This window comes from Rhinopithecus roxellana, chromosome 17, assembly GCF_007565055.1.
Source record: "Rhinopithecus roxellana isolate Shanxi Qingling chromosome 17, ASM756505v1, whole genome shotgun sequence".
NCBI lineage: Eukaryota > Metazoa > Chordata > Mammalia > Primates > Cercopithecidae > Rhinopithecus > Rhinopithecus roxellana.
Window position 1 is genome coordinate 35,109,693 of NC_044565.1, and position 22,411 is coordinate 35,132,103.

Consider the following 22,411-nt stretch of genomic DNA (forward strand, 5'->3'; position numbering starts at 1 on the left):
TAGTTGATACCTTCTAGCTGTGTCCTCATGCAGCTGAAGGACAGACAAGCTCCCTTGAGTCTCTTTCTAGGAGAACTAATCTCATTCTTGAGGGCTTTGCCCTCAATAGGTGACCTAATCTCCTCCTAAGGGCCCTACCTCTTAATCCTACCTCATTGGGGATTATATTTCAACATATCAATTTTGGGGAGATGCAAGCATTCAGACATAGCACTTGCTGTCAACATTATTTCATAAACAAAAGGTGGATTCATACCAAGGAAAAAACTGGAAGGACAGATCTTTAAATACATTTAGCTTTATAAAAAATTCACCATGCTGGCTGGGTGTGATGCCTCACGCCCGTAATACCAGCACTTTGGGAGGCCAAGGAAGGCAGATCACTCGAGCTCAGTAGTTTGAGACCAGCCTGGCCAACGTGGTGAAATCTCGTCTCTACTAAACATACAAAAATCAGCCGGGCATGGTGGTGCACACCAGTAAGCTCAGCTACTCAGGTGGCTGAGGCAAGAGAATCGCTTGAACCCAGGAGGCAGAGGTTGCAGTGAACCAAGACCATGCCGCTGCACTCTAGCCTGGGCGACAGAGTAAGACTCTGTCTCAAAAAAAAAAAAAAAAAAAAAAAAAAAAAAAAAAAAAAAAAAAAAAATTACCATGTTGCCACAACCTTGTACACAGCAGCTCATTCACAACATCTCAAAGGTGGAAACAGCCCATTAAGATGAATGGATAGGCAAAATATGGTATATACATACAATGAACTACTATTCATTCTTAAAAAGGAAGGAAATTCTGTGACATGCTATATAACATGAATGAAACTTGAGGACATTTTTATGCTAAGTGAAAAAAGTCAGTCACAAAAGTCCAAATATTAAATGATTCCACTTACATGAGTTTCCTAGAGTAGTTAAATTCATAGAGAAAATAGAATAGTGGCTGCCAGGGATGGAGGGGATGAGGAATGAGGAGGTAGCATTTAATAGGCACAGAATTTCCGTATAGGATGATGAAAGAGTTCTGGAGAAGGATGGTAGTGATGGTCACACAACAATGTCAATACACTTAATGCCACTGAACTGTATACTTAACGATAAATTTCATGTTATGTATATTTTGCCCCAATAAAACAATTACAACTTTGCTTTTATTCTCTCATTTTGTTGTGCATATTGGCATTTGACAGCCACTGCTCAGAATGAAGTAATCTCCGATGTCTTAGAGAGAGGAAGGAAGGCCTGTGGATACACCCTAGGTGACTGAGTCCAGTTACCCAGGATCCATTCATCAGAAAGCCTCTAAACAGCTCCAGAGAGCCTGCAACAACCTAACCCATGCTGGATGATGAAAAATGCACTTCGAGATTACTAAACAAACAAACAACAACAAAAAAAAATAGCCATGCCCCTGGAGAAACAAAACGATCCTCTCAAACATAAACATACCTCAGGCCAGGGGTCAACTTGTACATTAAAGTGTTTGATATTTTTTTATGAGCAACGATGTTTAGAGGATGTTGCTCCCAAGAAAGTTTTCAAGAAGACCCTAAAGATTATCTAAGTGGGCAGAAATGATAGGTGACACCTGTTTTTTTTCTTGACAAAGCAATGGAGTAAAGTAGAAAAGAACTGGTGGTTCTTTTCTACAGAGAGATTAAAGTCAAAGCAATTTGGCACCCATAGGAAGACATTTACAGACAAGATGTTCTCTGGCACAGACTTCATTGTTGGTGAAATTATAAGATTACACAAAGAGCAATACTATTCTTTCCCATAGTGGTTGCTTCTTATTAATATATATGCATATAACACATAGCAAATGAAGTTTTGTGATGACTGGTTAGTAAGTTTTCAAAATTCAGATTAATCTGTTCTTAACAATACAGACACTGATAGCCTATTAGGCAAGCCATTTATCTGGAGTTTATAATCATGGAATTTTCTTACTACATTAAGAATCTCCATGGGTGATAACAGAGCACAAAAATAGCTAGCATTGCATTGATGTTTCTCACTCTCTACATTTGTTTAATGCCTCTGCCAGAGACACTTACTTAACTTGTCTTGGCAGATTTTTGTAATGTGTCTTTCAAATGGAAAAACTGTATTCAAGCATTCCAGTTTTATCAAGTAGCAAAAACACCCAGGCTGTTGGCCAGAATTTGCATGTTTGTTACTGCAGTACATACCCAGATACCTCAGGCAGGGAATAATAACAATTTTCCATAATGTTATTGGATCCATAATTCTGGCAGTAGGTTAATTCACTTAGCCACTTCCATTAAAGCAATAATTATTGGCATATAATCTTAGAAGTCACCATGCATAGTAGTGTTCAATTCCAGTTGAAATAGCATTTTTAGTTAAATAAATGTTTACGAAGTACCTACTATGTGTACTGCTGTGTAATTTCTTACCTTTGTCCAGCACTTCAGAATTGTAAAAGTTATGTTGATGTTATCATTTGATTATTACAGAACTTTGTGATGAGGACAAGCAGGTTAACATACAAGGAAACTGATGCATGCAGAGATTAAATACCTTGCTCAAGATCCCGAAGACAGTAAGTGATGTAGTTACAAATACAATCCAGGTTTTCTCAAGCCCATTCCAGTCTTCTCTGCTCTGCCCTGCCCTACCCCACCTCATTGTCACCACTCGCTGTTGATGTCTATTTTAAATTGCCCTTTACTAATTCTCTGAACAATTTTCTGTGCCGATATTTTTTCTTTTTTTTTTTTTCGAAATGTTTTACAATCTCACTAAGCAACATACCACGTGATTCAGAAGGTCTTATCTTCATAAGCTCATGTAATGTGGCTACCAGTATTTGCCAATCAGTTCCTTTGCTTTCCATATCACTAATGATAGCTTTGCATTCCTCTTTCTTCCAGCAGCAGGAACAAAAGAGAAACCTGGTCATTGCACCAGGGTAAGCAGTGTGACATGCAGAGAAGTCTGAGAGTGAAGAGACCTGAATTCTTGTGTTGATTCTGCCATTACTTTGACATGAAATGTTGGACAAGGCAGTATGCTGCCACAGGCCTTGGTTTTCTACTCTACAGGGACTGTCATGCTTTTTTTGACCTCAGAGGCTTGAGGTTCGCACAAAATACATGAAGGATTTGAAAATACTTAAACTCTATATTAATGTAAATATTACCAAGTCTTTTTAGAATCCTTGCTAGCACTAAGTGTGTGTGTGTATGTGTGTGTGGTGGAAGCTGGGTGTGAGTGAAGAAACTTCTCAATGGCTGAATATTACCAAGTCTTTTTAGAATCCTTGCTAGCACTAAGTGTGTGAGTGTGTGTGTGTGTGTGTGTGTGTGTGTGTGTGTGTGTGTGTGTTGGAAACTGGGTGTGAGTAAAGAAACTTCTCAATGGCTGTCCTGGATCAAACATATTTGATATATATTTCTATGTGTCTGTGAGCACACACATTATAATTCTGTGCCTGTGGGATGGAGAGTGTAGATGGCAATGAAGAAGGATGTAAGATACTACCTTACATTTCAGGAACTTGATGCCTTTGTAATGTATACATAGACTCAATTTTCCAAAGACTACTATCTTCCCGGTTATGTATATTCTGGGCACAAAACCAGATAGGATTTCTCCATTTCTGGTATCTGCAGAAAAACAGAAATATCTAGATTTATAGTTGCTATGGTTTGAATGTCCTCTCATAAATTCATGTTGAAATCTAATTGCCATTGTGATGGTATTAAGAGATGGGACCATTAAGAGATGGTTAGACCATGAGGTCCCATTCTCACAAATGTATTAATGCCATTATTGTGAAAGTAGGTTGGTTATTGTGGGAGTGGTTTCCTAGGTGAGTTTGGCCAGCTCCCTCTGTCTGGTATGCTTGCTTACCTTTCCACTTTCTTCCATAGGATGACTCAGCATGAAGGTATTCCCCAGATGCCAGTGCCATGCTCTTGGATTTCTCAGTCTCCAGAACCATGAACCAAATAAAATTCTGTTCATTATAAATTACTCAGACTCAGGCAATCTGTTACAGTAGCAGAAAATAGACTAAGGCAATAATTTAACACAGAACTCAGTGAAGATAAAAATAAAATCATCTACCAGTACACATTTAACGGAATGGCCAAAACCTAGAACATTGACAATACCAAACGCAGGCCAGAATGTGAAACAACAGGAGTTCTCATTCATTGCTGGTAGAAATGAAAAATGGTACAGCCACTTTGTGAGAAAGTTCAGTAGTTTCTTTTACAAAACGAAATACATCCTTACTATATAATCCAATAATCACATTCTTTGGTATTTACCCAAAGATGTTGAAAACTTATGTTCACACAAAAACCTGCACACAGATGATTATAGTAGTTTTATGTGTAATTTCAAAAACTTGAGAACAACCAAGATGTCCTTCAGTAAGTGAATGGGATAAACTAGTACATCCAGACGATGAATTTACTAATGAAAACTTTACTTTTCAAGTCATGAAAAAAACATGGGGGAGCCTCGAATGCATATTACTAAGTGAAAGAAGCCAATCTGAAAAGGCCACATACTGTGTGATTCCAACTATATAACATTTTGGAAAAGGTGAAATTATAGAGACAGTAAAAAGATCAATGGCTTCCAGGGGTTAGGGATGGGGAAGAGAAAAATAGGTGGACCTCAGAGAATTTTTAGGGCAGTAAAAATACTCTGTATGATAGTATACTGATGGCCATTATACATTTTTTCCAAACCCAAAGACTGTACAACACCAGAGTAAACCCTAAATAAACTATAGACTTTGGGTGATTGTGACGTGTCCGTGTAAGTTGATCAGTTGTAACAAATGTACCACTTTGGTGGGGATGTGGATAATGGGAAATGTTACGCACGGGAGGGCAGGGGGTATATGGGAAAACTCTGTAACTTCATCTTGATTTTGCTATAAACCTACAAGTGCTCTAGTGCTTTAAAAAAATAATGTTTTAAAAATAAAATAAAGTTTTCTGAGAATAAATAATACCCAATGATGATAATATTACATTGATGATGTATGTTTACAATGATGATAATATTTACATAGAACGTAAATAAAAAAAAAAGAATCCTGAATCTAGTCTCTACTTCCTATTCATTAAGGAACTAGTGATAACTTTTAAAGAATGTGATTAATGGAATTATCTTTTAGCCCCTTTTCCATGTCCAGATCTTACAGTTTCAAGCCTTCTGCATTGAGATGGCTAATTTTAACTACAAGTCTTTTACTAATCACAGAAAAAATAATGGTCTATCTACACTTGCCACTTTTGAGGAACAAAAACTTTACCAATTTACACCTATGAAAAATTCCCTTTCCCTCCAATGCACTCTGCAAATGATTAGTGACAACTTGACTACGTGTTAATAAAAATGGCAGCAAAATACTTTAGCTCTATTTCTCAAACCCAAGCTTTTTAAATCTGTCTTCTTTCTACCTTATTCAGTGTCCTCTTTGCTACTGAGAGGAGCATTTTAAGTCTTTTTTCATGGAATGAATTTTTTGCTGCCTGAAGTACCAGCTGAAAAAGGTCACCCATTGCATTGCACCATATCACCTCCTATGTAACACCATTAAGCTCACTCCTGGCACTCATTGCTCAAAAGTAGTGCAGGGACATACCAAATTAATTACCTATGTTCGATATTGCAAAGGTTCTGTTATTCCTCTCAGAATAAATCTGCATCACAAGAAGAAAGCCTTTTGAGGACTGTGTTTCCTTAAGAATCATGTAAAATACTGGCCAAGATGTTTCCTCTCTAATCTCCCTTTTTATTCATAGCTTAGTTTGGAAAATGTAATTCCTTTGCCACAGGGCTCCAGAATGATGATTTGCTTCTCGTATTTGGATTATGAACAGGTTAATCATCTGCAACTGATTGCACTTGTCTTCGTGAATGTCCATAGGTAATTGGATCACTGCTTTTTCTTTGCTCATTGGATTATGACGCAAGAGTTGTTCAATAACTCATCCTTTCTGGTCACTTTGAAACAAAAAAATTCTCTCAGGAAGAGAAATTTCTAAACAGTATTTCCCTCAGGAAAATAAAAATCAGGATTCTCTTATTTGACCTCTGGGTATGATACCAAGATTGTGTAACTCCAGGAAAGGCAGCAACAAGCAGATCTGTTTACCTTCAATCTGTCTCTTCAAAAACAGAATAGTCTGCAATGTGATGAGTAATGCCCAAACTCCACTGGCTGTATTCTTCCTTAAATGGGCTTATAGTTACTCTCTTAGGGAGTAAGGGTCAGAATATTAAAAATCTGGCAGTTTTCTATGATATCCTTCATTGGGGCCCTTGCATCCTTGGAGATGGTACCCCAGGCTCAGGAAAACAGAAAACAACTTAGAATGGGCAAGGATAGGATTGTGCTAATTAAATACTGATCTGGTTCTTGGAAGAGCTCTGTAGTCATGCAGAAAGTTGATTACCCTTTGTCATTATTGCTTTTGATTGTGGATCTTGGGACTATAAAACCATGAGAAGAGCTATGCCAGAGGGACTTTAACGTGGACTCAATATCTAATATAGATCAGGTCATTTATTGGAGTTTGAGAATTTCTCCCTGTAGCAGATCTATGATGTGATAGATTCAAATGATTTTAAGAATCCTGCATCAGGCTGTGTTTATGAGGCACACAACATGAATTAAACTTTTTGTGAGAAAGTTTCATAGAAAGTAAGTTATTCTGGAGGAGAAAGAGGTTGGTGCTCCAGATATACTATAGAGTAACCATATGTACTGTTTTTCCATGGATGCTTGAGATTTGCACCTGTTGCCCTGACTCAATAGTGCTTCCCCTTTCATATTAAAAGATTTCCTAGTTTGGCAGAAGAATTCTATGGTCACCCCAGCTATATGATATTGGAATATTACTTTCCAACAGGAATGGGTTTGTTGACCTTGCACAGGATTTGTCAGGCAAAGCAGGTGTTTGTGTAAGAAGAGCCATAGTGAAGCCCTCTGCTAGACAACACTGGATACAAAATATAAAAGGAGTCAATACTTGCCTAGCTTATTGGTCCCCAATAAATGAAACCCTAAAGGAATAGGTTCCATATGTTTCTGAGACAAATTTTCTCAACTCAGATTTCTCTTCATTTTACAACAGGAACATGGGGCCAGATAACTCTAATCAAAGGAAGAGCTAAAGTATCATTCTTTACCTATTATATGTAGATAAAGAACAACATGCATCTCTGAAGTAAATGGGAAAGACTGGAAACATGGCAGATTTGTGGAACAATGAATTCTATGGCTTGAATATCCAAATCCATAATTGTTGTGGTCATGCAATTTCTAGTGAAAGTAATTTAAGAAATGCCACTTGGTGCCATGTGCACACCCCCTATTTCTCCCATCTAGAACTTCCACCAATGCACAGATACTTAAAGTTATATAACAGAAATTTCCTCTTCACCCAATTCTGTTCATATCTGAAGATGACTGATATCAGCTGAGATTTTCTTATTTCACAATGTACTTTGAGTAAATATGTTACAAATTTTTATCATTGATATACAGTTCTCCACTTTATTGGTTATTGCACTGATTTTAGTAAATAACAAGTTAGTATATTGACATAAAAATCTAACTTTGATTTCAAAATAAAATAGGAATTTTTTAGAAGACTGACTTTAAAAATAATTCGGAGAGGGGAGAGGTGAATGTCCTACAGCAAGAAATTAAAATTGGATACAATGATGTAAAAAAAAGGTTTTATTAACTTTAGATTAAACAGACATGAGGTATTCAATTAAAATGATTTCTGAGGTTTTAAAACTATCATGTCCTGTGATTAATATAGTAAATGTATGTTTGATTGAAATATTAAGCAGAAGGGAAATAAATAACAGAGTTTTAAAAATATATATTCTCATTAGTAATGCAAGGCTGAAGTAAAAAGTCCAGTAAAAATATGGCTTGCTTCTAGGAGATGAATAATATTATTTACGGAACTCTTTTGAACAAGTCAGGATGTTCTCATTTGCATGGGTAGCCTGATTGGTGAATTATGCCCCAGATTCCAAATCATCGTTCTCTAAACTTGAGCCCAGAAATATACCTGTGGTCCAACCTCCTTCTCCTTGTTTCTCTCACTCTCTTTTCCATGCAGTGTGGATGGGGTAGGGGGTGGGGCATCTGGCTGAAATAAAGACTGCCGCTCTATCATTTTAAAGCAACTGGATGAAAAGCAAAAGAATTGGTCAAACTGAGTATTTGGTGTTATGTAGAATTTTTTTAAAGTCTTGTCTGGTTGGATTTAAACCCCAATCCATTCGAAGCTTTTCTTTGAAATTTAAATTGGTGACTATTTGAGTGAAGACAACAATCAAGGTGGGTAAGTACTAGGAGAGAAAAATCAATGGTCCAGTTCAAGAGGGGGGTCAAAAGGCAGAAGCATAATCAAATTTTAGCTGTAAACTTAACTATGAATAGGCCACAAAAATCTCCAAATAATATGCAAATACCCTATGACTTGAAATATCCTTCCCTGACAGTAAGCAGCTGTTTGACCCTAGACAACTCCATGCAATCTCTTCAATCTTTGGTGACCTGAGCCATAAAATAAGGGCATTCATTCACTTTCCACTCAACAATATTCTCTGCGCCCTCACTATGGATCAGGAACTGTAAAAGGTCCTAGGAATTCAATAGTGGGTAAAATAGACACTGCTCTGTCCTCTAGACATTTCCTAGTAATGGATTACTAGGAAATAACCATACAAATAAATACAAAACTTACAGCCAACACATATGCTACTGCACAAGGAAACATGTGCCGTGAGAGCCTATAATGAGGGAGTGACCCAGTCACGGAGGTTAGGAAGAAGTGTTGAGGTGAGATCTAAAGGCTCTACAAGGTGAAGCGGAGGTAGGGGGAACAATGGCAAAAGAGGAGATAGCACATGCAAAGGCCTGGTGGTAGGAAGAAGCAAGATAAATATGAGAGACTGTAAACACCCAATGCAGCTGAGTCCAGAGAGCAAAGCTGAGTAGAATGGAGGTGAAGTTGGAAAGACCAAGTAGGGGTCCGATTATGCACAGTTAGTAGGGTTATGTTCAGGCTTCTCCTAAGAGCCACTGGAAGGTCACTGAGGAGTTTTAAACAAAGGGATGATATGATCAGAATGGAAAATGTTACTGTGCCACCAGATTCTGTTTCAAAAATCAAAAAGATGGCCAGCCACAGTGGTTCATACCTGTAATTCAGCACTTTGGGACACTGAGTTGGGAGGATTGCTTGAGACCAGGAGTTGGAGACCAGCCTGGGCAGCATAACGAGACTCCATCTCTACAAAAAAATTTAAAAATTAGCTGGGCATGGTAGTGCATTGCCTATTGTCCCAGCTATTTGGGAGGCTGAGGCAAGAGGATTGCTTGAGCCTAGGAGTTCAAGGCTACAGTGAGCTATGTTTGCACCACTGCACTCCAGCCTGGGCAACAGAGTGAGACCAAAAGAAAAAAAGAAAACAAAGAAAGAAAAAAGAAAACCCCATTACCTCAGCTGCTGGGAGTTCTGCCAGAAGAAAGCTTTACTTGTAAAATACCTTTGGGAATTGCCTAAACTGCAGAACCACCAGGCGCAAGGTTGCGCTTCTTTCCAGAACCCCATCTTAGTTAGCGCAGGAGTGGAAAGGCCTACCCTGCTCTTTTTACCTTGAAACAGCTCTGAAAGGTCACCCTACCTTCAGAAACCCTCACAGTGTTGGATGAGGCTTCAGTTGAGACTTTATTGCTGATCAGCTTCTCCCTCTGCCCAAGTTTACTTCCCTTCATTTCCACAAGAAACACTCCCTAATCAACTTCTTGCTTGCTAACCTCCATCTCAATTCTGCTTCCAAGGAAACCCAATCTGTGACAGTCCAGAAGTAACATGAAGAATGATCCGAAGAGGGGTCAGTGGTGGTCATGGTAGCCTAAGTAAGTGGTTATGTAGTAGTAAATCAAAGACAGCAGTAGCTGGGTCTAGAATGATGGAGAGAGACATGGGGAGAGTGGGCAGATTCGGAAGACATTTAGGAAGTTGAAACATCATAAAATTTGGTAAAGAAATGGATATGGGGAAGAATGATAGTGGAGAGTGAAACATCAAGGATGACTCCTTGGTCTACTATACACAGCTAAGAACACTGTGATCCTGAAAAGGACTGGGTGTGGGGGAAAGATTCAAAGTTTCCTTTTGGCGCCAGTTGAGTTGACACATTCAAGTGGAGCTTGAAAGGAGGGCATTGGCTGTAGGCTCTGGATCATGGGAGTAAGTGCCTAGATCACACAAGGAGCCATAGATCTAGAGTCATTTAAGAAAAGAGAATAATCTCAGAAGAGAAAAGGTCCAAGGTCTATACCTAGATGGAGGAATCTCACTGTTCTTCTCAGTTCTGATTGTCTATACTTACACGCCCTCAAGAGCTCTAGAAGCAGATTTCATAATTTTTGAGAAGTGATTGCCCCTTTGAGAGTAAGAGGGAAATTAGAGCATTTTTGTTCAAATACACAATGTTTGTGCGAAATTTCAGGGTGTCTCATGTCCTTAAGTTTATCACTAGGCCTCGTAGTGATCCACAGCCTCCAAGTCATACACCCCAACCCTAGAGTAAGCCTCTGCTCTTGTAATCTTACTGTTTTTGTAGTATATAAAATACTACAAATGCATACAAAAATCCGCTCACAAAAATCACTTGTGCATCAAGTAGATATAAAAAAAGACTTAGAAGGAGTTGGAAAAGACAGTTTGCATTGCAACAATAAGCACAATGTTAAATATTAGACATTCTCATTCTTAAAATCTGCTTTGCCCCTTCCCATGTGGAAAGTTCACTAGTTGTTTATCTCACAAAGAGCTCAAGTTCATGCCATTCCTTCTTCCCCTCATTGTACCTTTCTATCCATCTATTCTCTTCTCTCCCTATCCTCTCAGGAACAAAGCACGTTTCTTTTAGTCTCCCAAGAAAAGCACTTAAAGGATGTATTAAAAACCACATGATATGGCCGTGCGGGGTGGCTCATGCCTGTAATCCTAGCACTTTGGGAGGCCGAGGCGGATGGATCACCTGAGGTCAGGAGTTCAAGACCAGCCTGGCCAGCATGGGGAAAGCCCATCTCTACTAAAAATACAAAAAATTAGCTGGGCATAGTGGCGGGCACCTGTAATCCCAGCTATTCGGGAGGCTGAGGCAGGAGAATCGCTTGAACCTGGGAGGTGGAGGTAGTGGTGAGATGAGCGCGCCATTGCCAGCCTGGGTAACAAGAGTGAAACTCTGTCCCAAAAACAAAACAAAACAAAACCACCTGATTCTGTTGAAACTGTTATCCTCTGAGTCTCACTTTCTACCCCAAATAGCTAAAAAAGTTATTTCCCCCAAACAATGACAGTTCCTTATCCTAGAAGAGAGATTATGCTAGTATCTAAAATGATAAAATTTTCACTACCTTACATGCATGTTATCTGGTTGAATTACCACTTTAAGTAGCTTTCAGCCATTAATACTTTAGCTTAGGTCAGTTAATCAGATGAGGTGAAAGAGAAAAACCAAGTAAACAAAAGAAAAAACATGTTTTGTTGGGGTAGAGAAGGCCAGGGAGAAAGCACAGAGGGAAAGTTTTTGGAGCCGTAAAATATGGATCTGACAAAATCCAACAAAATGAAGCTGGAGGGACAGTGGGGAAAGAAAGGAGGAATGATATACGAGAGGATGAGAGAGTGTGGAGAGGAAATGTGTCTGTTTTGCCTAGGGCAGGATATTGTTTTAGATTTTGCATGAGTGGAGTTGAATCCTATCATACAGCACCCATTTAAGAGGACAAGGAAAATCCTCCTTTGATGTGGCCATAGCTAGCAAGGACATCTGTGCCTCACCCTGCTCTAGAAGTCTGCTTTGGCTCTGCCCTGCCCGGGTGTGGGGGCCCCAGAGGATGAAGGATAGAATGTAATTGATTACCAAGGCTGTAAACTGTGCAACTCTAATGACGCTCTAATTAGAGTGCAGGGGGCTGGGGGAGAGGGCGGAGGCCATATTTTGTTGCTGTTTTCTGGAGGCTGCTTTGGCATTTTCCCATCGTTCTCTCTGTATAACAATAGACATTAGCATTTTCATATGTCTTGAAAGTTAAAGCAATATGTGAGAAATTCAATTGTTGAAGAGCAGAATTCTCTAATTGCACTGTTCAGAGATTTCCAGTACTTTTGGAAAATGTGCATTGACAAATGGCTTAATTTAATTATTGGTAGTGTTTCATTTCCAGGGATGGCCTGGTTTCCAATCCACCCTCCCAACCTGATGTACTTGCTCTGCTGCGGAAGCTCCCACTGGCTTCAAAGGGTACACAGAATAGTGCAAAGATGTTGAAAGGTGAAGTTAAATATGATTCATGGTGATTTTTTTTCCATCTTCCCTAAGTCTGTGTCATCACTGCAGAAAACAAGTTGCTTCTGGGCAATTGACATACTAAGAATTGTTCAAAAGAGCTAGAATGGGATCTGGAATTTTAACTGGCAGGAGTGTTTGATAGTTAAACAAGATGTCTCATCAGATTTCATCTATTTTCTGAGACAGTATTGACTTGAATTAACATGTGCACTGTTACAGATTTGCAATCCTCTCCCTGTCACCTCTCCAGTACCAACCCATACACGCTAGTTAGAAGCTTGGCTGAGAACAAAAATCAAATTCACCCTTACCATAACCTTATGTAAAAATTCATATCTTCCCTATTATTATTAAGGAACATTTAAGCTCTTATTTTCCAAGCATTAAATGGTCTTTGCTTTAACTCTAAAGATTTCTGTAGACAGCGGTGCCTTCCACTATGACCCAACAGAGCTTGCTCCATCCATGTCTTCTGGATCGTGGATCCCACAGCCAAGCATAGTAGAAGGAATGTAAGAAAATGCCTACAGGGGCAGCCAGGCCCTTGCTAATGAAATTATGGCAATGACTAAATAACCAGAAAACTAAAAGTTTATTTGTATGAAGTTTTTCTCATACATTTAGCAGATAATCCAGGGGTAATGGTAGGGAATGAATGAACTGAAGAAATAAGAAATGTGACACCAGCTAAGATCCTGATCTGGGATCCACCAGAGGTCTTGGGCCTGATGCATTCAAATTGACCATTGACTAAGATGTCAGGAGGTCTTCAATTTTATGGAGCAATTGGCATGATGCTAGATGGAAATCAATACCTGCAATCTAAATTTTGTATTTGGTGTGTTGTCAGTGGAGGTTTGATGACTGTTTCCCTTTCTTGGAGTGATTTTCTTTCTGCAATCAGCATGATGAAAAAGAAAATAATGCTTATAAATGAAGTCGGCATATAGTACTGGCTGAGCCAGAGGAAGTTGGCAGCTGCAGAAATTCTGTTTTCACTTTACATTAAGTGGCATTAATTACACTGCTCTGTAACTAAGTATAACCACGATTGTGGAGTAGGATTCTGTTCTTGTTTCAGAGGCACCAGGATACAAGCACGTGGCTGTAAGGTGAGGAGGCCAGGCCCTCTTGGTCATCTTTAGTAAGGACTGAATCATTGCGCTCAGGACCTCATTCTAGGCCAGAGACTGTCGTCAAGTGCTTCCCCCGACCAGAAAGTAAACCAAGCCCAGCTGCCCAGCGACAGCTGGTCTACCAAGTGAACGAAAAGCCATTTCCCTTCCAGTCCAAAGATTGAGGTTTATGAAATACAACTAAGCCAGAAACCTTGCACCGCAGACCTTAGGGCTGGCTTTGAAAATGAGGTCACTATCCCATTTATATTCTCTGATTTTCCTCTTAAATATTGAAGTGTTACAAACCAATGCAACATCTAACAAGAACAGCCTGTTTATGGTTCCACTTGTGAATGGAGGTAAATAGAGGTTCTACTTGTGAATAGAGGTGACAAAGCTTCTAGTAACTACCAGTCAGGTAATGGGAATTTCTCAGCACATCCAAGGGTAATACTTTCCTCTACTAACCAAGACACTGTACAAGGCAGAAAGGGCAGTGCTCTAGCTTCCTCTCTACCTTTAAACAGCTATGAGACCTTGGGGAAGTTAAACTATTAACTCTCTGACTGTATTAGTCTGTTCTCATGCTGCTAATAAAGACATACTTGAGATTGGGTAATTAATAAAAGAAAGTAGTTTAATTGACTCACAGTTCAGCATGGCTGGGGAGGCCTCAGGAAACTTATAATCATGGCACAAGGGAAAGCAAACATGTCCTTCTTCACATGGTGGCAGGAAGAGAATAGAAGTGGGGAAAGCCCTTTATAAAACCATCAGATCTCGTGAGAATTCACTCACTATCATGAGAACAGCATGAGGTTAACCACCCCCATGATTAAATCACCTCCCACAGGGTCCCTCCCATGACATGCAGGGATTATAGGAGCTACAATTCTAGATGAGATTTGGGTAGGAATGCAACCAAATCATATCACTGACCCTTCCATGGGTCATTTATAAGGTGGCGATAATAGCCTAGCTGCTGAGAAGTAAGAGCCTAACTTAGTAGAACTCTTAAATTCTCCTTAGTTCAAGGATCTGGAATTTAAGGTGTTTTGTGTGTGTGTGTGTGTGTGTGTGTGTGTGTGTGTGTGTGTGTGTTACTGAGGACAGAGACCTTGATTTTTATTTCGGTAACTTCAGTACTTGGTACATGGTACAGACTCATTCACACTGGGTTGAATACATAATTAGATAACTGGAATTATAATTTAAAAAATAAATTCTTGCAAATAGCCCAGAGTGCAGCTACCCAATTAACATTTTGGGTTTCAGGGTTTTTTGTTTTTTTTTTTTTTTTTTGCAGGGGGCAGGGGGCAAAGAATGAAATTCAGCTGGACAGTTCTGCATACCAAAGGAGCCCAGCCAAGAACAGAGCTTTCAGAAACAGTGAGAAAAAGAGAGACAGGCAGGGACACTCCTACCTTTCAAAGGGCTTGGGAGCCTGAGAACACAGGTAAGCATGCAGTCACTCCCAGAACAGCAAGGCTGTCTTGTTTGTGCGGATTACTGACGATTTAAAGCTATTAGAAATGATCATTTTGTAGGTGTGAACTTGGCTCCTCCCTCTTTAAACCTCTGAAACCAATGACCCTATAATAGCAGAAGAAAGATGCATTTGTTTATTTCCAGATTATGGGAAATGTGTATGTGATTAAGGTACAAAACTAGCAGGGATAGATGAAGACTCCTCCCTGAGGTCTATCTACATGCAGTGGCTGGAGGTACCTGGAGCTATGATCTGTGGTAGAAATAGAGGGTCTGGTCCCAGGCAGTATGCAGGAATTTTGGCCAATATTTGAGGAGTCATACAGGTTCCAGAGAAGTCCAAGGCAGCAGGGTCTTGTCTGGGGAAATGAGCTTCGGTAGATGGAGGCAAGACAGCAAAGTTATTTCACTCTGCTAGTGACAAAAGCTCAGCTATTTCAAGGATTCCTTGAAGACCCACTTTACAAACTTCCTATCACAACTATATTTGGGGCCATATGCTTTCTATGCTAATAGTCATATATGGTGGGTCAGGATTGGTATAGGCAGGACTACTGTATACTATTGTGAGGCTTACCTTGACACCAAGGCACCCAGCCTAGGAGGTGAGTAGGGTTTGCAATCCAGCCTACTTTCTGCTCCTGAAGTCATGAGCCCCTAGGCTGAGTATGTTGTTCCCTAGCTGGGTACGTTAACTAAGTTACTCATTCTTAAAACTGTATCTGCCCAGAAGACATATATTTTGTAATTTGGCAGGCGGGTCAGATGGCTGTATGCTGATTATTCTCCATTTCCTCCTCCCCAGATCCATTCACTGGTTTTCTCTGCCCTGCTCTGTGCTCCAGATGGTGATTTCCACACAAGGCATCTGCGACTCCCTTATCTTCCCACCTCCACATTCTAGTTGGCCATTCCAGTTGGCCAACTAGAATGACCAGTAAGAGATGGGAAAAGTGAGCAAAAAGAGAGGCCCTAGGATATGCAGAGTAACATAACTAATTCTCATTTGGATGAACCAGATTCTAATAACATAATCTGAAAAATACTGAAGCTATGAACTTTAAGTTTAGAGAAAGCTTCCTGGGAGGAAGAGGATTTTAGCTACATCTTGAAAGATGATTAGACTTGGTTGGTTGAATAAATAAAGGGAGCGCCTTCTCGCCACAGAGAACAACATGGGCAAAAGCTCTACCTGCACAGTTACATACGATTGGTCATTGTGCATATGTATTTGACATACTGTCATTGTCAGTGACCTGAGGACAAGAGCTATGTCTCCTTTCTGATATTGCCTCCAAATTCCCTTCAACACAGTACTGAGGACATAGCAGGAACTCAACAAATCTTTTGGTTGATTGAGTGAATGTCTCTTCCTGAGAGACACAGAAGGAATAAGTGATACCATGCCTCTCTGATTTCAAGGCCAATGCCACGTTGCTTCCCAGTCAGCAGAGTTGAAGCACGGAGCTGAAGATGGGAATATTTTAAGTGGCAGAGCTCATCAGTGCTGTGATTGGAAATGGAGTGCAGGTTGGCTGGAGCTCTGTTAGTTAGCATACTGTTTTGTAAGATCTAGTAGCCCTTGTGTCTAAAGTTTCCCCAGAGCTAATTTCAACATGTTCCGGAGAAAACTTCAACAGAACATATAAAGGATATGAGAACACTCCTCTAACTTCAACAGGAGCAAACCAGAAATATGTGAAAAAACACCTTGTGTTGATGACTTATTTATAAATCTTCTCTTTCCTCCCCTGAAGATATTCAAAGTCATCAGAGCCTTTGTTCACTTGGGGTATTAAATAACCTCAGTTCTACATAGCAAAAATTATCTTTTTTTTTTTTTGAGACAGTCTTCAGCTATAGTGGTTGCAGCTCACTGTAACCTCGAACTTCTAAGCTCAGTGATCCTCTCACCTCAGCCTCCCTAGTAACTGCAGGCATGTACCACCACAGATGGTTGGTTTTCAAATTTTTTATACAGATGGTGGTCTCACTATGATGCCCAGGCTAGTAGTGACCTCATGGCATCAAGCAATCCTTCTACTTGGCTTCCCAAAGTGCTGGGATTATAGGCATGAGCCACCGCACCCAGCTCAGAAATTATCTTTAAATTGTACTTGAACATTTCTTTGACCTTAACTAAACTTTCATTTTATAATTGTACATTGTTCTTATTTCTGATGCTTTAATGGGTGAAAACTGTCCATAGGAGATGAGCCAGTAAGTTATCCCATCATCAAGCAAAAGTAACATCTGTATCAACTGTGAGAAGATATTCAATTTGCCTTTAAATGACATTTTCAGAATGGCTTATATCATATATTAAAACTCTCTTCTAAAATCTAAACTAGGACATTGTGAGAACCCTTATATGTGATATGCATCTAATTTGTAGTTCTGCAAATTGAAGCTATTTTCTAATATTGTTTATTCTTTTACTAAAGTACTAAGTGTCTCATTCAAGTGGCAATAGGTGCTTAATCCTTTATAATAGTTCTTGGATGTATTCCTTGTAGATGCTAATTACGAAGAAGAAAATGTTATAGGGTTTCTTAGGAAATCAATACTTTATTATGCAATAATTGCATCTGCAAGTTTAATGTTCTTCATGAGCCCCAGCAGAATGAGAGAGGTCACTGGGTGAGATGGTGCAAATGGTCCTCGCTTGACCTGGAAAATCTCCTAGAATTTGAGGGCTAGTAAAGTGCCAAGATGTCATTAAAATATTTTCACAAGTACAACATTTATTATGGAAACCAAATTGCAAGAACATCTGTCTGGATGACACTTGGCCTAAAGTTGGGTCTAAACCTGGTTACAGTTATAATTGAAACTGTGGCTTCATTTTTCTCCCAAGATCTTTGAATTTTCCTTTGCCTCACAGAGCAATTTATTTCTCAAAGCTACAGCAGTTAACTTTTGTTTCCTTAAACCTTCCTTGGCAAAAATCCCAGCTCTTCCAGCTTTCTACCAAGAAATCATGGAAGAAAAGGAGCCTTTAAGGAGATAGAAGGGAGCTCAAAATCACTCTTCCAAGAATTTCTGGGTCACTGTCTAATTGATACGCCTATTGGCAGGACTCAGATTTAAGCCTCTCCTGACTTCACAGGCAGTTCTCTTTCTGCACCCAGCCATGTGTGAAGACTCAAGGCATTGAATATGGAACCCCCTGCCCCCGCCCCCACCAAAAAAAAAAACCCAGCCCACACTACTTAAAGTACTCAGGCTGGAGAACCGTACCATAGCAAAATAACCCAAACAGTTGTTTTTCCATTATGATCCTGAGCCTGGCATTTATTATCATTTTATATAGCACACTTTTAAAGGCAATGGCCCATTTTACTTAGATCATTAATTTGCAAAAATCATGAGATATGAGCAGAGATGGTGTTTTTTATGGGCCATGCTACACCTCTACAGAACCCCAAAGGAAATGAGGTGTGGGTCTCAGCACATTATAGAAAGAGGCCCTGGGACTGCAAACTCCATAGTCTTCCACAAACGGAAAAGCCATAGTACTCTCAAAGGAAAGATACAGCTGAATGAATGGAGAGATGCATAAATAATGGACAATCTGAATAAATGAATGGATAAATAAGCAATAGGGTGAAAGTCTGACCAGCAGTGGTGTGTAGCAGAAAGACCCTGGATGTGGACTCTGGAGATCTTGGGTCCACTATACCTTGTCACTTATCAGCTGAACTACTCCTGTCACTGAATGTCTCTGAATGTACTTCACCTCTGCTTCTGCAAAATAGTAATAATAATAATAATTTTTTCATAAGATTTTCAGGCATTAGAGCTTGGGGAGCTACAGAGCTAAATTGCGTAGCTTTACATTTGAGCTTCTCTTTCTTGCTTGTTTGCTTTGTGAGCTCAGGCATCTTATCCTCTCCACATTTGTGTTTCCTTATCATTAAAATGGAGGATTAGGTAAGTTAATATGTGTAAAGTGCTTAGAAAACTACCTATTACATAGTAGGTTAAAATATCACGATAGTGTCACTACTATTTTGTATATGTAAAAATGTTACATAGATACATTGTAATGTCATGATTAGCTATGATTATAAGTAGAAGTCCTAAGGTTATATAAATTATTGTTCTTAGTTCAATAAGAAAGTCAAGTCTAGACAATTTAAGCAGAAAGGAGTATTAAAGGATATTCGAAGAACATAGACTCTCCAGGATAATCAAAGACCCAGGTCTGTTCATCAGACAGGCAGAACCAAAGCATCCGGGGATCCAGAGCTCTTATAGTGAAATACTACTGCCCATCTCTAGGCACTGATCACCCTTGAGATTGGACCGCAAGAGCTTTGCCACTGCTGTCTCACAAAAAAAGGCTTCTTATCCAGAAGATCCAATTTTTCTTTGCACAGCTACTTCCTTTTATTTCTCCAAGTCACAAATAGGATGGTTCTAATTGGTGGAACTAAGGCTTTCTGTCTAGATCCTAGCTGTAAGGGAGTCTGGCAAATGAAGTTTTTAGCTTTCCAACGTGTATAGTAGGAAGAAACAGCTAAATAAATTGCAGTGGGTATTGACTGAGCCAACCAACAGTGTCAGCTATAAGGATTATTAAATAAAATATAGGTCTGGCATCCCCTCTTTGATCTACTAACATAGAGATGAAAAATCTTTGGTTTGTTTTTCAGAGTTTAATTTGAAGTTTCTAAAGATAACTAATAATTACCCTTGTAATGCTATTGTGTTTCAACAAAAGATAGGCAAGATAAACCTATCTAATAGTTGGTTCTCTGATTTTGACTTGAAAAGAAGAGATGGCTCCTCTTCCACCATTGTACATTGCCCTATGTAGAACAATGGGAACAATTCTTCCTGCATCTTCTCTGTCCATAGAGTGGATGCAGACAAATGTGATCTGGCAGGACCCGGGCTGAGGTTTGATCCTGGAAGAATGACCCTGTAAACTTTAAACGTATGTCCAAAGTACAATGATCTATGAAGTACTGGCTATTTGAAGTCATGGTGATTTGGCGAGACTGGGGACCATCAGTGAGCATTAATGCAATTAATCGTATTTTAAATAAACAAAATGGTAATTATTGTATCATATTTTAAATAAACAAAATGGTAATTATCTATCGGGCATGTTTTTAAAATTGTCTGAATATAGATGGATGTAGAGTCAAGAAATCTGACTTGTAGTTCTTTTCTAGAACTAGAACTAGAACTGGAACCACTGCTGCATAGGATAACTTTTATAGGTTGTTTCAGATCTCTAGATCTCAGTTTCCTTATTTAAACTCTGACCTTCTTTAGGTTTTAAAGTTCTACTTTTCTATACTTTAAGTATTTAGATATTTATCAATATAAATAATTATTATTTCTGTTTGACAATCATGTGTCCTGTCCCAGGGAACACGGAAAACAAAGTGCAACACAGTCATTCCCTTTACGTTTTACGAAAAAAAATGTACTATTGCTTGATACTTTATTTTGCTGCAATAAAAAGGAAAAAGAAAAACATACCAATTATTATCAATGCAAAACGTAGGTAAGCTTGATCATATTCACTGTCAGTGAATTTATTTTCAATTAGTAAATTAATTTCAGTCAGTGAATTTTATGTCAGTGCTCCGGAAGTAACTTTCGCTTGCTTTCTTGCAATCAAGCCAGTGAATGACTGGCTACTTAAATGTGAAAACTACACCCTCTTTGTTTCCCATTTAATGTTGAAAAAGCTTAAAGGATATACCCAACTATATTTTAAGAAACCTATCAAAGCAAGCAAACCTTTCAAAAGTTCTTATTCTAGAGATAGTCACAGGACATGAAACTTAACTTTATTCATGTGGCTTAATCTTCAGAGCATACATATTTACTCTTAACAATAAAAAGTAAACCTAAGCCAATTTCCTCATTGTCTCTAATTCTAAAAAAGTATCCATACCATAGCAATATTAACAAAACATAGTTTACATTAATTTGTTGGAAATAATAAAAAATTATCAATTATCATTGATAATTATATATTTTTTCTGCTTTTAAAACCTAAGAAGATTATCTACTGAAGAAATGATTACTTCTAACCAAGTTTAGCTGGAGTAACTACTATAAAACAGTAATCAAAATCCATAGATTATAAGATAAATAGATTTCCTAAATGTCAGCAACAATCAACTAGAAAAAAATGAAAAGAGCTCATCCAAATTAATACAAAAGTATAGAATACCTAAAATAAGCTTAATAAGAAATATGTATACCACACATAAAGAAAACTGCAGAGCTTGACCAAAGGATATAGAAGATGGGAACTGGTGGGGCAAACTATGTTCTCGGGTAGAAAGTTTCAATATTGCAAAAATTAATTAATCAGCTTACTGGAATTCAAACTAAAAATTTCAACAGTACCTTTTTGAGGGGAGATGAGTAGGGGTGAAAAGCCAAGATGCATCTTAAGAAAAAACATGCAACAGATACGATATTTCTCTCTTTAGTCTAGTATAGGATTGGAGCATAGACGGGATGAGTCCTGTCTCTAACACTTAGAGTTTGGGGATATAATGCAATAACTTTTTCTCTGTATGATTTATTTGTCCCATTATAAAAAGCAATGATCATTATAGTCATTATCGTTATCATCATCATCGTCATCATCATCATCATCATCATCATCACCATTTTATTCCTTGGTATCCAATGAGACAATGTATATTAAAGTCTTTTGTAAAACTCTAAACAGACACAAATTTAGCTGTTGTTCTTTATCATTTTATCCAAAATTAGACAAGCAAAATAAAGAATAAGACCCTAAGGTCACAGACTACATGGACGTGTAACAGATGTTTAAAAGAGAATTGGCCAGTATGTAAGAGGCAAATAAAGAGCTAGACTCACCCAAGGAACAGATGGGCCCTTAAGAAGAGAGGAAGAGGCCTATCAAGGTGTATTAATCACACAAGCTATATACATACAGCTGTCAGCATGGAAGAAAGGACAATGAAAACAATGCATAAAACACATAAAATAATACTCTACTGAGCACTTACTATGTGCTAAACACAATAGAATAATTGTTCCACCTAATCCTCATAACTGCTATGACAAGACTATCATTATTTCCATTTATCATTTTTTCCATTTTAGGATTTAAAGGTGAAAAGGGATGAGTTAGAACACAAATCAGGCTGGTCCTACTCCAAAACTCACAGTAAACTGCTTAGCAACCACAATAAACTGCCTCTATTTTTTGAGACAGGGTCTTGCTGTATCATCCAGGCTGGAATACAGTGGTATGATCATGGCCCACTGCAGCCTTGACCTCTTGGATTCAAGCGAACCTCCCACCTCGACCTCCCCAGTAGCTGAGAGGTACACACCTCCATGCTTATCTAATTTTTAATTTTTTTGTAGAGATAGGGTCTGGTTATTTTGCCCAGGTTGTTCTCAAAC